Consider the following 14087-nt stretch of genomic DNA (forward strand, 5'->3'; position numbering starts at 1 on the left):
AGAAGGAAAAGAAGGAAGGAAATGAGTGTAAGGGGAAAATGAGAATTTGAATATTAATAATTCTAACTTTCAAATTTGTGACTGATAATGGGCCGAAAGAGAGGTAACTCTTATAAAAACATTCCATAAAATTCATAGCAAGATTTTAATCGAAATGAGTTAAAAATTTGTCTACCCAAAGATGCACTTTATTTGATCCGTTTGATTTGAATTTGATGATGTGTTGCTCGATGGTAATGTTAGTTACAGTTGAATGCATACGGTTCGATTATGTTCATTTTTGTTATTCCCAAATAATCTAAACAAGAATTACAGAAGGGGGGTTGAATGAAATGCTGGCTTCTTTTCAATTTTAAGAACAGTTCTACTATAAATATATAAATGTGCTTGATTTTGCAATAGTGCGGAATAAAATTAAAATAGAAATCAAATCATAAAGCAATTAAATACAAGTATTTAAAAACTTTCTGGTGGATTGAACTTTTCCGTTAGAGATATATATTAAGTAGAGAACTCTGTGTTTTAAAATGAACACAGCTACTTATAAGTTCAAGAATAAGAACTGAGAAATTCTTTACAGATTTTGCCTTATCTATTTTTCAGGTAATTGCTTACTTTCTTGGATGCAAATCAACTTGCTACCATTGGTTCATATATCACCAAGTTACATGATAAAAAAGACAAGATAATAAGACAAACTATATCTAGTCTAACTTCATGCTACTACACTTTTCTTTCCAGCATCTTTGAATATCATTTGTTTAGCATGGAAATGGAAAATGCTTCTTTGTTCTCTAAATCCTTCAAACATACTGCCACATTCCATTTGCATACAACCAACGCATGTGACTGTCAAGTCACTATCAACTATTCTTTTGAATTTGAACATTCGTTGAAGCTTCATTGAATTATCCGTTGAAACTTTGGTTGAACATTCATTGATACTTTGGCTGATCATCCATTGAAACTATGTAGATCATCCGTTGAAGCTTTATCTGAGCATCCGTTGAAGCTTCGTGAATCATCCGTTGAGACTATCTTCTTGGCAGTTAACTCTATTTCATTTATACAAGATTACAAGGCATCAACTATTTACAATTAACCAACCTATCTTGGATATCAATCTAGTAGTCAACATGACATAAGTGTTCCTCAAAGATCTAGTTCACTAAGCCATTTAAGTATGCAGAAATGTGCTGCTGATCTTATTGTACATAAGTTACTCTTTCAATGGATGTTGAAATGATCATCCTTTGAAAGCTACAAAGTCACTTAATTAAAATCTACTTAGTGTTTTGTTCAAGTTATCATCAAGTACACAACATATTCCTAACAATCTCCCCCAATTTATGTCTACTGGAATTGTAGCTATGAATTAAGAGAAACTTGATGATAACAAAACACACTATGAATACAGAATTGAACAAAGTAGATTGAATATTACTAATGTTGCAATTTATTGAAAATTCTCACAAAAAAAGATTTGTAGAGTGTCTTACAGATCATTTCCAATGTGCTCCTTTAGACTGGGCAAATTTAGATCATTTCCTTGATGACCTTGACTTCTTTCCTAGCTTCACATCATTCTCTTCAATCTGAAACTGGAGTTGTCTGAAAAATTATGATTCTTTATTATTTGTTAGATCCAGTTTTTCTTGCATTTTTTTAGAGTTTCATTACTTGCAATCTTTAGCTGATCTTCCGGCCTGAAGAATCTTCTAATGTTCTTTTCATCCTTGAACTCTATAATCCAGTATGGCCTCAAATGCACTCTATCTCCAGTGAAGGGAATAGTCAATACTCTTGGGAGTGCATTTGGTCCTCTCTAGCTATTTCTTATTTCTTCAATCTTGTTTAGTACCATTTTCTTGGCAACTATGTTGAATCCAAAGTTTTTCTTGACTGAGGAGAAGACATTCACTAAAGTTGAATAGCCTTTATTGAGAATTCTATGAAGTGGCCAAATCATCTCTTTACCACCCTTATACCCGAAGACTAATCTTTCTGGAAGGTGATTGTAGGCATCAATAGATCTGACTTCTTCTAACTCATCCAGATAGAGATTTATGTCTGAAAATTCTTTGATGTCACATATGTAGAGTTGATCTCCCTTGTTGACATTAGGCTTGGGTTTGGCCACTTGCTTGGATTTAAGCTTGGTAGGTTTGACTATTTTGACTACTCTTTCCTTTATCTTCCTTTGTTTGGTAAAGATTGAAAGATTTAGATCAGGAAGTGGCAAGTTGTCCCAATCTATAGGATCATCCTTTGGAACAACAGGATCACCATGAAAGGTGATCCTTTAGTACTGTTGGAGCAGACTAGTTTGAGCTTCCTGATTTGCAAGTATCTTGGCCATTGACTTCTCCAAATTTGTCAGTCTAGAGTCCATGGCCTCAACTTTCCTGTTCAAATCAGCTTCCTTCCTGAGCTTTTGAGTTATGTCAGTCATGGTGGTGCTTGGAAGCCTAGCATCCACCTTGCTATAAAGTCTTGTTTGACTTCAAAAATTTCTTGTTTGAGTGCATCCACATTCTGACTTTGTTAGAGAGCTTGAATCTTATGCAATTGTAGACATTCCAGGCAAACTGTTAGTAACCTTTTGGTATTGGCACTAGTGGATGCTTGAATTGCTGTTTGGGTGTCATGAATAAGCTTGAATAGTATGGATTGGAGATGTGGATATGAGCATTCCTTGTGCAACATCCATGATGGAGTTTCTGCATCTCCTCCTATGCTCATGCTTTCATCTTCATCATCTTAACCATCATCCCCAAATGAGTCTTTAGCCAACTCAAAGTCATTACCAGCTGTGGAGGGCATGACAGTTATAGAATCCTTTGCTCTTTGCATAGAGGCAGTTGTGTACACCAGGTTTAAAATTCTTTCAGCAGCCACATTGCCATGTTCAGCTAAAACTTGATAAGCTGAAACAGGGTGAGTAAATGCCTCAGCTTCATAAGAAACAAAATCTAAGACAACTTGATATTCTTGCTGAAATAGTTATTTCTTTTCAGCCTCATTCATATCCATTAACTCACTTACAATGGGCTCTTCCCATTCTTCTGTACCTGCTTTTCTTTCATGATCTCTCTGTTCTTGCATCAAGAGCTCCCCTTGGCTTCCCACCCTCACACCCTCACCTTTACCAACTAAGGTGGGACTCCACTCACTCACTTTTACCAAGCTGGAAGAAATAGCTTGCATAGTTTCACTCATTTCCTCTCCTTTTACCTGAAAGCAACTCAGCCTCTCACTCTGTTCACTCCCTTCCCTCAATCCTAAGAGTGACTATACAATCACTAGATCATATGCACTTGTAACATTTGTTGAGATTTGAAGTTGTGCAGTGATGTTCAATGGATGAGAAACATCCATCGAAGTAGTAGTTGAAAGTGTCAATGGATGACTGCTGTCAAGCACATCCGTCTAAAAGATGATGCCCACTTACTTGGATTTTTGGCTCCTCCATGAGAGTTAGAGATGGAAAATCAGGAATTGATGTATGAATCATATCAACATCCATAGAATATGTGGGTGAGTTTGGTGTGATAGGTGCTTCTATTATTAAAGATTTTGGCTGTGACTCCACATTTATTGGAGCCACATCAACCTGACTTTGAAAAGGTGCATGTACCAAGTCTTTGACTGCAGTAGGCACAGTGTGTGCACCCTGTGTATCCCCAATTATTTTGGATTTCTTCTTTCTGGCATAAGTTTGGGGTGAGCTTGTGTCCCTAACCCTTTTGGCCTGTGCTCTTGGCTGAGAGCTTTGTTCAATAGTTACATCCTTTTGGGAGGATGCAACTAGCAATGAGCTAAGTTCCTTATTAAGCACTGCATTTTGTTGGGAAACTGTAGTGTGGCTTGGTTGGGATTCACTCACCTTTCCATCCTTATTCTTAGGGCTTCTTTGATGTTCACCCTGTTCCTCACCAGTTTCACTTCCCTTCACACTCCCCTCTTGGCTTTTGGTGGATTTTACAACTAGTTTCTGTTAAGAGAAACTATAGGGGACTTTCTTTGACTTGGATTTGGAGATTTTTGTTTTTGTGGCTTGGGTAGGCACCTGTTTGGTCATTGTCACAGATGACATTGCCACAGTTGATTGCAAAGAAATAATAGGTTGGGAAGTGGTAGAGACAGAAATGTTTACCTCACTTACCTAAAGCAGTTCCATTATTGGCATGTACACAAGAGTAACATCCTTGTAATTATTTGCCCTGTTCAAGTCAGCAATAATTCTCCTCTCTTGGACCCAACAAGCTAACTTGTTTGTTGGGTTCTTAATTGATAGATTCTCAGAAATAAAATTAGCTAGCATCATAAAAAATCTAGCATAATAAATATTCTTAGACCTCTTCTTGATATCTCCTAACTTACTCCCTATCTCATATATAACAGAAGTGCTAAAATTGAAGTACTTATCACTAAGAAGCATATAGAGCATGTGCACAAGTGAGTAAGATACTGCATCAAAATTGCTATTTGCCAGAAAACACTTTGATAAATGAATCACACAGAAAACTCCATTCTTTTCTAAGACCTAGTCTCCTAACATCACCTAACTTAGTGGCATCAAGAGCCTAGCCCATAGAAACTAGCATGTTACTCACATCAGTGTCAGTGTGTGGAGCAAGTGTGTTATTTTCAGGCAATTTAAAGCATTTTTCAATAGCATCACAGTTAACACAGTGTTCATTAGCTTTGAGAGTGAAGGTAATAGTTTTGTCCTTAGAGTTGAACACAGCTGTAGTCTAAATTTCCTCGACAACTTCACAGTATATAGTTGGGGACTCAAGCATGGCATAGCTCAATTTGCAGTTCAGTATGAAGTCTATCATCTTGTGATAGTCTTCAGATACCGGAATTTGCTTGTTCACTAGAGCCACAAAGTTGTTCTTTTCATAGACAAACCCAGTTGAGGACATAATTTTGACTACTGGTGCCGTTGATGTGATTGAGATTAGTTGTAGAGAGAAAGTATTTGCTTTGGAGAAGATGAGAGTTAGAGAAATTTCTTTGAGAATGATAAAAGAAAAGAGTAAAAATTAAATTAGCTTTTATACTATCTGAGAAATAAACTGTCAAAAATTAAAAAGAGAAATAAAGTAATCATTCAAATTAGCCCAAAATAGTCATTTTAAAAATACAGTAAACTGTCAAAATTATAGGATTATCCGTTGAAATATACATACAGGCTGTAAGTAAATTCGACGAATAATTCTCAAAATCAACGGCTAAGATTGAGTGCAATTCGACAGATAGTGGTAAAAGTACCCAGAATAAGAGTTGACACTTCGCCAGATGTTATAATCCAACGGATATTCATTTTCAACCAATAATGAACATCCGTCGAGATACAAATTCTGACTTAGTCAAAATTTTATCTTAGAAAGGAAATATCAACTTTTACTCTGGCTGCATTACAAATTGCTTAGACATCATAATAGAATAAGAGTAATTAAGCATACCTAAATCACTTACCAACCTAGTGAAGGTGGATTCATCAAGTGGCTTGGTAAAGATGTCTGCAAGTTATTTTTCACTTCGAACAAAATGAAGTTCCACAATACCATTCATAACATGCTCTCTAATGAAGTGGTACTTGATGTCAATGTGCTTGGTTCTTGAATGTTGTACTGGATAACTTGTGTTATCACAGAAAATAGGAATCTTATTCACCTGTAGACCATAGTCCAATAGTTAATTTTTCATCCATAAAATTTGTGCACAACAACTACCAGCAACAATATATTCAGCTTCAGCTGTAGAAGTAGAAACTGAATTTTGTTTTTCACTGAACTGGGATACTAGCTTGTTTCCTAGAAATTGACAGGTTCCTGTTGTACTTTTTCTATCAATTTTATAACCTGCATAATCTGCATCTGAATAACCAGTTAGATCAAAGCCAGAATCTCTAGGGTACCAAATGCCAAGTTTTGGTGTTCCCTTGAGATATCTGAAAATTATCTAAATAGCTATTAAATGAGATTCTCTAGGATCAGCCTGAAATCTAGCACAAAGACAAGTAGTAAACATTATATCTGGCCTACTAGCTGTTAAATACAAAAGTGAACCAACCATGCCTCTATAACTTGAAATATCCACAGACTTTTCAGTAGTGTTTAATTCAAGTTTGGTTGTAGTGGCCATGAGAGTTTTTGCAGATGTGCAATCCATTAGATCAAACTTCTTTAAAAGATCACAAATATATTTGGTTTGACTAATAAATATTCCATCACTAACTTGCTTTACTTGTAAACCAAGAAAGTAAGTTAGCTCTCCCATCATGCTCATTTCATATTTACTTTGCATCAATTTGGCAAACTTTTTGCAAAGTTTTTCATCTGTAGTGCCAAATATAATATCATCTACATAGATTTGAATAAGTACACTAGAGCCACTAACATTTCTATAGAACAAGGTTTTGTCAACGGTACCTCCAGTGAAGTGATTTTCTAAGAGAAATTTTGACAAAGTGTCATACCAGGCTCTAGGTGCTTGCTTCAGTCCATAAAGTGCTTTCAAAAGATAGTAGACATATTCTGAAAAATTTGGGTCTTCAAAAACAGGAGGCTGACTGACATAGACTTCCTCCTCCAAATCTCCATTCAGAAAGGCACTTTTGACATCCATTTGATAGACTTTAAAATTGGCATGAGCTGCATAGGCTAAGAAGATTCTGATGGCTTCAAGTCTTGTAACAGGAGCAAAGGTTTCATCAAAATCAATTCATTCTTATTGGTAATAGCCCTTAGCAATCAATCTATTTTTGTTCCTAGCTACTATGCCATTTTCATCCATCTTGTTTCTGAATACCCACTTAGTGTCAATAGGATTCTTTCCTTTAGGCTTGGGTACCAGCTTCCATACTTTATTTTTTTCAAATTGGTTTAGCTCCTCCTGCATAGCTAAAACCCAATCAGGATCCAACAGAGCTTCCTCTACCTTTTAGGCTCTTCCTGAGATAGAAAGCTGCTATAAAGACATTCATCTTGAGTTGTTTTCCTTGTTTGCACTCTTGAATATGCATCACCAATGATCAGTTCAAATGGGTGATCTTTAGTCCATTTTCTCTGTTGAGATAGATTAGCTCTAGATGAAGAGGCATCATTGTTGTCTTGATGTGTGACCGAGTTTTGATTAGAAGAAACTCCTCCTGAGTTTGTGGATCTTTGAATTGTAGTTGGTGTTCATTCTAATTGTGATCTGTATTGGTCCTCAATTTCTATTGAAGGTTCAACGGATGTTGAGTTCTGCATTTCGAAGGATGGTGCAGAATGTCTTTCAACGGATGATGCGCTAGGTCTTTCGACGGATGTTAAATTATGTGCATTGTCCTTAGATATTTGTTCTTGATCACTTTCATCATCACTGTCTTCACAAATCATCTCAATATTGTCAAATTTGAGGCTTTCATGGAAATCTCCATCTTGTAGTCCTTCAATCTTTTTATCGTCAAATACAACATGTACAGATTCCATAATAATTTTGGTTCTGAGATTGTAGACTCTATATACTTTTCCAACAACATATCCAACAAAAATTCCTTCATCTGCTTTGGCATCAAACTTTCCATGTTGATCAGTTTGATTCCTTAAGATATAACATTTACAGCCAAAGAAATGAAGAAAATTTAGTGTTGGCTTCCTATTCTTGAACAATTGGTAGGGTGTCATGCATTTAGCTTGATTGACCAAATAAATATTCTGAGTGTAGCATGCAGTGTTTACAGCTTCTGCCCAAAAATATGTCGGTAACTTTGATTCTTCCAGCATTGTTCTTGCAGCTTCAATAAGAGACATGTTCTTTCTTTCCACCACTCCATTTTGTTGTGGAGTTCTAGCTGCAGAAAACTCATGCATGATCCCATTCTCTTCACAAAATAATCTTATCACAGAATTCTTGAACTCAGTTCCATTATCACTCCTGATTCTTCTTACTTTGAAATCAGGATGATTGTTAACTTACCTTATGTGATTGATGATGATTTCACTAGTTTCATCTTTGGATTTTAGAAAATATGTCCAAGAGAACTTTCAGAAATCATCCAAAATTACTAGGCAGTATCTTTTTTTTGAAATGGACAACACATTGACTGGTCCAAACAAACCCATGTGCAATAGTTGCAAAGTTTCTTCAATTGTTGAATCAAGCTTCTTTCTGAATGATGCCTTGATTTTCTTTCCTTTCTGACAGGCATCAGACAGTCCATCCTTTGAGAATTCCACTTGAGGAATACCTCTCACCAAGTCTTTCCTGACCAGCTCATTCATAGTCTTGAAGTTAAAGTTGGACAGCTTCTTGTGCCATAGCCAACTTTCATCTTGACTTGCCTTGCTAAATAGACAAGTGACAGATTCTGCATTTGATGAGTTGAAATCAGCTAAGTACACATTTTCTTTTCTCACTCTAGTGAGAACCACTTTGTTGCTTCTCTTGTTTGTCACAACACAGGCTTCATAATTAAATGTTACTGAGTTGCCCTTGTCACAAAGCTGGATGATACTCAACAAATTGTGCTTGAGTCCATCCACTAGGGCAACTTCTTCAATGATGACGTTATCCTTTGAAATCAAGCCATATCCCGCAGTATAACCCTTGTTATCATCTCCAAAAGTGATACTTGGGCCAACTCTTTCCTTGAACTCAGTGAGCAGGGTAGACTCTCCAGTCATGTGCCTTGAGCACCCACTATCCAAATACCAAAGATTATTTCTATTTCCCTGAACACAATAAAATCAAATCAAGTTGATTTTGGTACCCAAGTTTCCTTGAGTCCTGTTTTGTTAGCCTTTTTCTTAGGTTTCTTAGGTTTGTCCTCATTTGACTTAGACATTTGGGGTTCATCCTTAGTCAATTGAGTAGAGTCCTTAAAATAATTCATCATTATAGAATTATCATCCACAGACTGATTAACATGGAAAGGCATATTTTGTGCAAACATGGTATTCCAATATGGCATGCTAAATGGCATTTGTGGCATACTAAATGCAGCATAGTAAGGATTTTGAGCAACTGGCATATTAGCAAACTTTGCATTCAAATTATGTGTATGCATAATATTAACAGGCATTGTAGGCATGCTGGGAAATGAAGGAGGTACAGAAATGGGAGCAGTCATAGCAAGTTTGCAATTAACAGACAAATGATTAACACCACCACACTTAACATAAGTTTTTCTTGGTGCATATTTATCATGTGTGTAGTTGTTGTGTTTGTTAATTCCTACTTTCCCATTCCTATTATTTTTCTTTTTAGACTCTGCTCTCACTTTAATTTTCTCCAATCTGTCATTTAATATCTTAATGGACAGATGCCCTACATTGACTCTCTTGTTCTGTTTCACTTGACTTGTTTCTCCTGGAATAAAATTCTTAGAAACTAATTCATATTTTTCATTTAATTTAGCTAGCTTAGCTTTGCTGACTTGTTTACTTTCACTCAACGGATGTGGCTCATTGTCTTTCGATGGATAATCATTTTGATTATTCGACGGATAATGTTCATCATCCGTCGAATCCACATCCATTGAAAGTCCTTCAACCAGATTGACATTAAGCTTCTCCTTACTCTTTTTCCAGAATGCATCACAAAAAAATTCTATACCTTGAACTTTAGTAATTTGAGCGTGGACATCTCTAGATGATTTTCATGCCTTAATTACTTCATGTTCTCGTTCAGTCCACATATGCTTCATCTTGAGATAGGAGATGCAGGTGAATCTTCACCTTCCAATGGTGATAATTGTCTTTGTCTAGAAAGGGAATCTTTACTCCAACATCTTTTCTGCTCATCTTGTTAGTTGTTGTGATCTTTAAACTCTTTGTTCTTCAAGAGCTTGCTCTGCTACCAGTTGTTATTCCCAAACAATCTAAACAAGAATTACAGAATGGGGTTGAATGGAATTCTGGCTTCTTTTCAATTTTAAGAACAGTTCTACTATAAATATATGACTGTGTTTGATTTTACAATTGTGCGGAATAAAAATAAAATATAAATCAAATCACAAAGCAATTAAATACAAGTATTTAAAAACTTTTTGGTGGATTGAACTTCTCCACCAGAGATATATATGAAAGGCATATATCATAGCCTATTTGTTTATTCGAGGATTTAACTCAACTCAAATAAGAATGTAACAAGTAAATAGTGGATCTACCGTCAAAGAGATCTCTAAAAGTGACATATGTCAAAGGATTCAGAAACAATGTTCATCTACAGACTTGAGGAATTACTTCATTGGAAGAAGTTCAAGAAATTGATCAAGCCTCAGTGATATAAATCAAGATTGTGGATTTAATCAAGTGACAGAGATCTTGTCAGGGTATCAGATAATTACAGGGATTTAATATGAAGAAAATCAAGTTATCAAAGTCAAGACATGAAGAAACGTCACGAAAGTTAGTCACTCATGAACCAGACAGTACATCGAGTGTCAACATTGAAGTGGTGGAATTGATTCATAATTGACAGTGATTTTCAGAAGATTTTCAGAAGAATGGTTGATGTTGAAGAGTAGTATTAATTCTCTATTAATTAATTAAGTCATATAATTTAATTAAAAAAATAAATTAAATCTGTAAAGATTAATTTATTGATTAATTGAATTAATTGATTAATTAATTCTGAATTAATATTAAGAATTTTCTGAATTATAATTGAATTAAAATCAGTTTTAATTCAGTAAGTCAATTGAGATTGAACTGGCATGACAATCTGGATTGTCATACCGATTGTCATGCCAGGCCATTCCTGATTGTCTCACCGAAAGTTCTACTGGAAGGAGGATTGTCTTGCCAGTTCATTTTGATAGTCTTGCTAGTTCATTCAATTGTCTCACCGAAAGTCATGGTGGTTCAACAAATTGTCTTGCTAGCTCAACGGATTGTCTCACTGAAAGTCATGCCAATTCTCAGATAGTCATGCTAGTTCAAGTGGATTCTGTTGATTGAAATATAAAAGACAGAAGCAGCAGAAGACATAAAACAATCAATTACTCAAGAACAGAAGCATAAGCCGCACAAATATTTCATCTCACTGCTGCAAATTCAAGATCATAAATTTCTAGTTTTAAAGTTAAATTCAAACCACTAGAAATCATTCTCTTGTTCTTGTGTAACTATCTAGCGGATCAAAATCCCTATAACTTAATCTCAAATTGCTTTTAGCATTTGATTCTTTTTATTGTAAAAATAGAAAAAGTTCATGTCGAATTTATTCTAGATTTGTGATAATTAATTTGAGATTAATCCCTTGTAATCGATACCGTTGTTGTAACACCTTTCAAGTTTAATAATTTTTTTATTTAACTTGAATTTTGTTTCAATTTTTATTCCGCACTAAATTCGATTAAACGGTATAATTTGTATTCACCCCCCTCCCTTCTACAAACCTATTGGGACCTAACAATTGGTATAAGAGCCTTCTGATTAACGAACAAATCAAGATCCTAGACTTTTGTGATTTTTCCACTCCTTGAATTTTTATTTATTCAAAAATTTATAATGACTTCACAAAAAGTTGGAACCGTTAAAATTCCACTGTTCGATAAAGAAAATTATATTATGTGGAAGAAGAAGATGCTCTTGTTTTTACAAGTGGTAAATCCCAAATATCTGAACTTGTTAAAGATGGGTCCAAAAATTTCGATGGTTATTAAACCAGAGGTTATAGTAGATGATGTTGTGATTACCAAAGCTAGAACCTATGCAAAAGAGCCTGAGGATTTTACTCCTGCTGAAAAGGAAGAAACCTCCTTGGATGCCAGCCTTCAATTAATTTTAGTTGATTCCCTTGATCCCTTGATGAACAGACATGTGATGAACTGTAAAAATTCCAAACACATGTGGGAAACTATTGAGGTGATTAATGAAGGCACAGAGGAAGTTAGGGAGAACAAGTTAGAGATCCTAACCTCTGAGTATGAACATTTTAAATCCAATCCGGGAGAAGGAATTACTGAAGTGTTCGAGAGGTACAATGCATTGATCAACAACCTGAACATAAATGGAAAATATTATTCAATCAGGGAGGTCAACAAAAAGTTCCTTTTAACACTGCCAACTCATCTTGAACATAGAATCACTGCCATAAGAGAAGCTAGAGATCTGAGTGAGATTTCTTTGGATAGACTCTATGGTGTGTTAAAAACCTATGAGTTGGAGCAGATTCAGCAGATGGAAGTCTACGGGAAAGATAGAGTGGTCAGCACATCTACTGCTCTAGTAGCTGAAGGTCAACAACAACAACAATCTCAACAGTCAGAGAGAATGGTATAGTATTCCAAGGCTGAGGAAAATGTATTAGTAGCAGAATATGATCCTCCTACTACAAATCAATCCAGTGATGATTTTTACTCCTTGGAAGAGCTGGAGCAATTGGAAGATGATTCAATGGCCCAGATTGTCAAGAGATTCTCCAATGTCAGATTCAAGAGAAATCCCAAGTTCAAGTACAAGTCCAACTACAACAGATTCCAGACAGGTGGATCTTCATCCTCTAACACCAGTAGTGGTGGATACAAAACATGGATGGTTGATCGGAGCACCATTAGATGCTATAACTGCAATGAGTTGGGACACTTTGCCACAGAATGCAGGAATCCAAAACAAGTAAGGAAGAACTCTTATGATTCAAATCAGAAGAGTAACTCTGAAAGGGCTTATCTGGCAAAGGGAAGAAGCTGGGATGATACTGATAGTGAAGATGAATAAGAAGGGAATGTTGCTCTTATGGCTATTGATGCAAATACTTCATCATCAAGAAAAGAGGTAAAATTTACTGATGCTGAATTAGTTTATCATCTAGGAGGTTCCTTAGATTGTGCTTGTCGTGATAATGAACTGTTAAGTCATTAGATCAAAGACCTTGAGAAAGAGGTCAATGAATTAAGACTTGTGCACATTAATCAAGACAAATTAAAAGAACAAATATTTTTTCTAAAGAGAATAGAGTTAACTGTTATAGACAACTCGAAACTATTCTCAAAGACAAGATCACCGGTCTTGAGACTAAGGTTAAAGCTTACTTTAATTCTTGTTCGAAGGCTAAAGAGTTCTACAGTAATAAATCTGTTAATCAAACATCTGGAATAGGTTTTTATTATAATGCAGCTATTGAAGAATTAGGCATAAACTCCCCTCCTCATGTCTGTGCTAAAGGTAGGGAAGTACCACATGTGCTTAAGGGTGTTGATAAACCCCTCTATAAAGGATCAATTGCTGAACCATTTGATGAGACCTCCTTTATTATTCAAGAAGAAATACGTGCTGAAGATCGTGCTAATGAGAAGGTTGTTTCCAAGTCAAGTGTGTCGAAAGTTCCAGTCAAAGTTGTGAAAGCAACTGAGACTAACTCAGACATACATGAGTTGGATAACAAAAATGCCATGTCTACCATGCATAATTTGCCTGTTGTTAATCCCTCTCATAAAGTATGTGGTGTTCCTAATTGTATGTCTTGTGCTTTCAATTTGATGTATGCTTATTTTAATGGTAAGCATGTTTCTAGTGATAAGACTACTCCTCGTCAGTATGTGAATAATAGGAAGCATGATAGGTCTAAGACTGTTAGTTCTTCGAAGGCTAGAAAGGAGACATTTGTGCCTAAGCCTAAAAAGAAATTTGTTAAGGCTGTTTACAAGGTCAAATGTCCAATCATTGAGAAAGTTGAGAACACTAAAGTTAAGAATGTTGTTTTGCCTGACAAAAGTCAATTCTACAAGTATGCCGGGCCCAATCAAGTTTAGGTTCTGAAGAAAGTTTAAGCCATTTGTATTGCAGGGCATTAAATAGGTGGAACCGGCAGTGTGGATTCTTGACAGCGCATCGTCAAGACATATGACCGGAGATAGAGCCCTACTATCAAATGTGGTTGAGAAAGCTGGCCCAGTGGTTACCTTTAGAGATAATAGCAAAGGTTTAATTGAGGGCTATGGCTGTTTGCAAGCTGGTAATGTTATCATTGAACTCAAACTTCTTTCAACATTAGTGATTTCTTATTTCATTTAAAATCTTTTAAAATCACTATTGTACATCATTTTTCTCAAAAGATTAAATGTATAATTTTCATACATTATCGAT

The sequence above is a fragment of the Apium graveolens genome, chromosome 3 (genome assembly GCF_009905375.1).
Source record: "Apium graveolens cultivar Ventura chromosome 3, ASM990537v1, whole genome shotgun sequence".
In the NCBI taxonomy this organism is placed as follows: Eukaryota; Viridiplantae; Streptophyta; class Magnoliopsida; order Apiales; family Apiaceae; genus Apium; species Apium graveolens.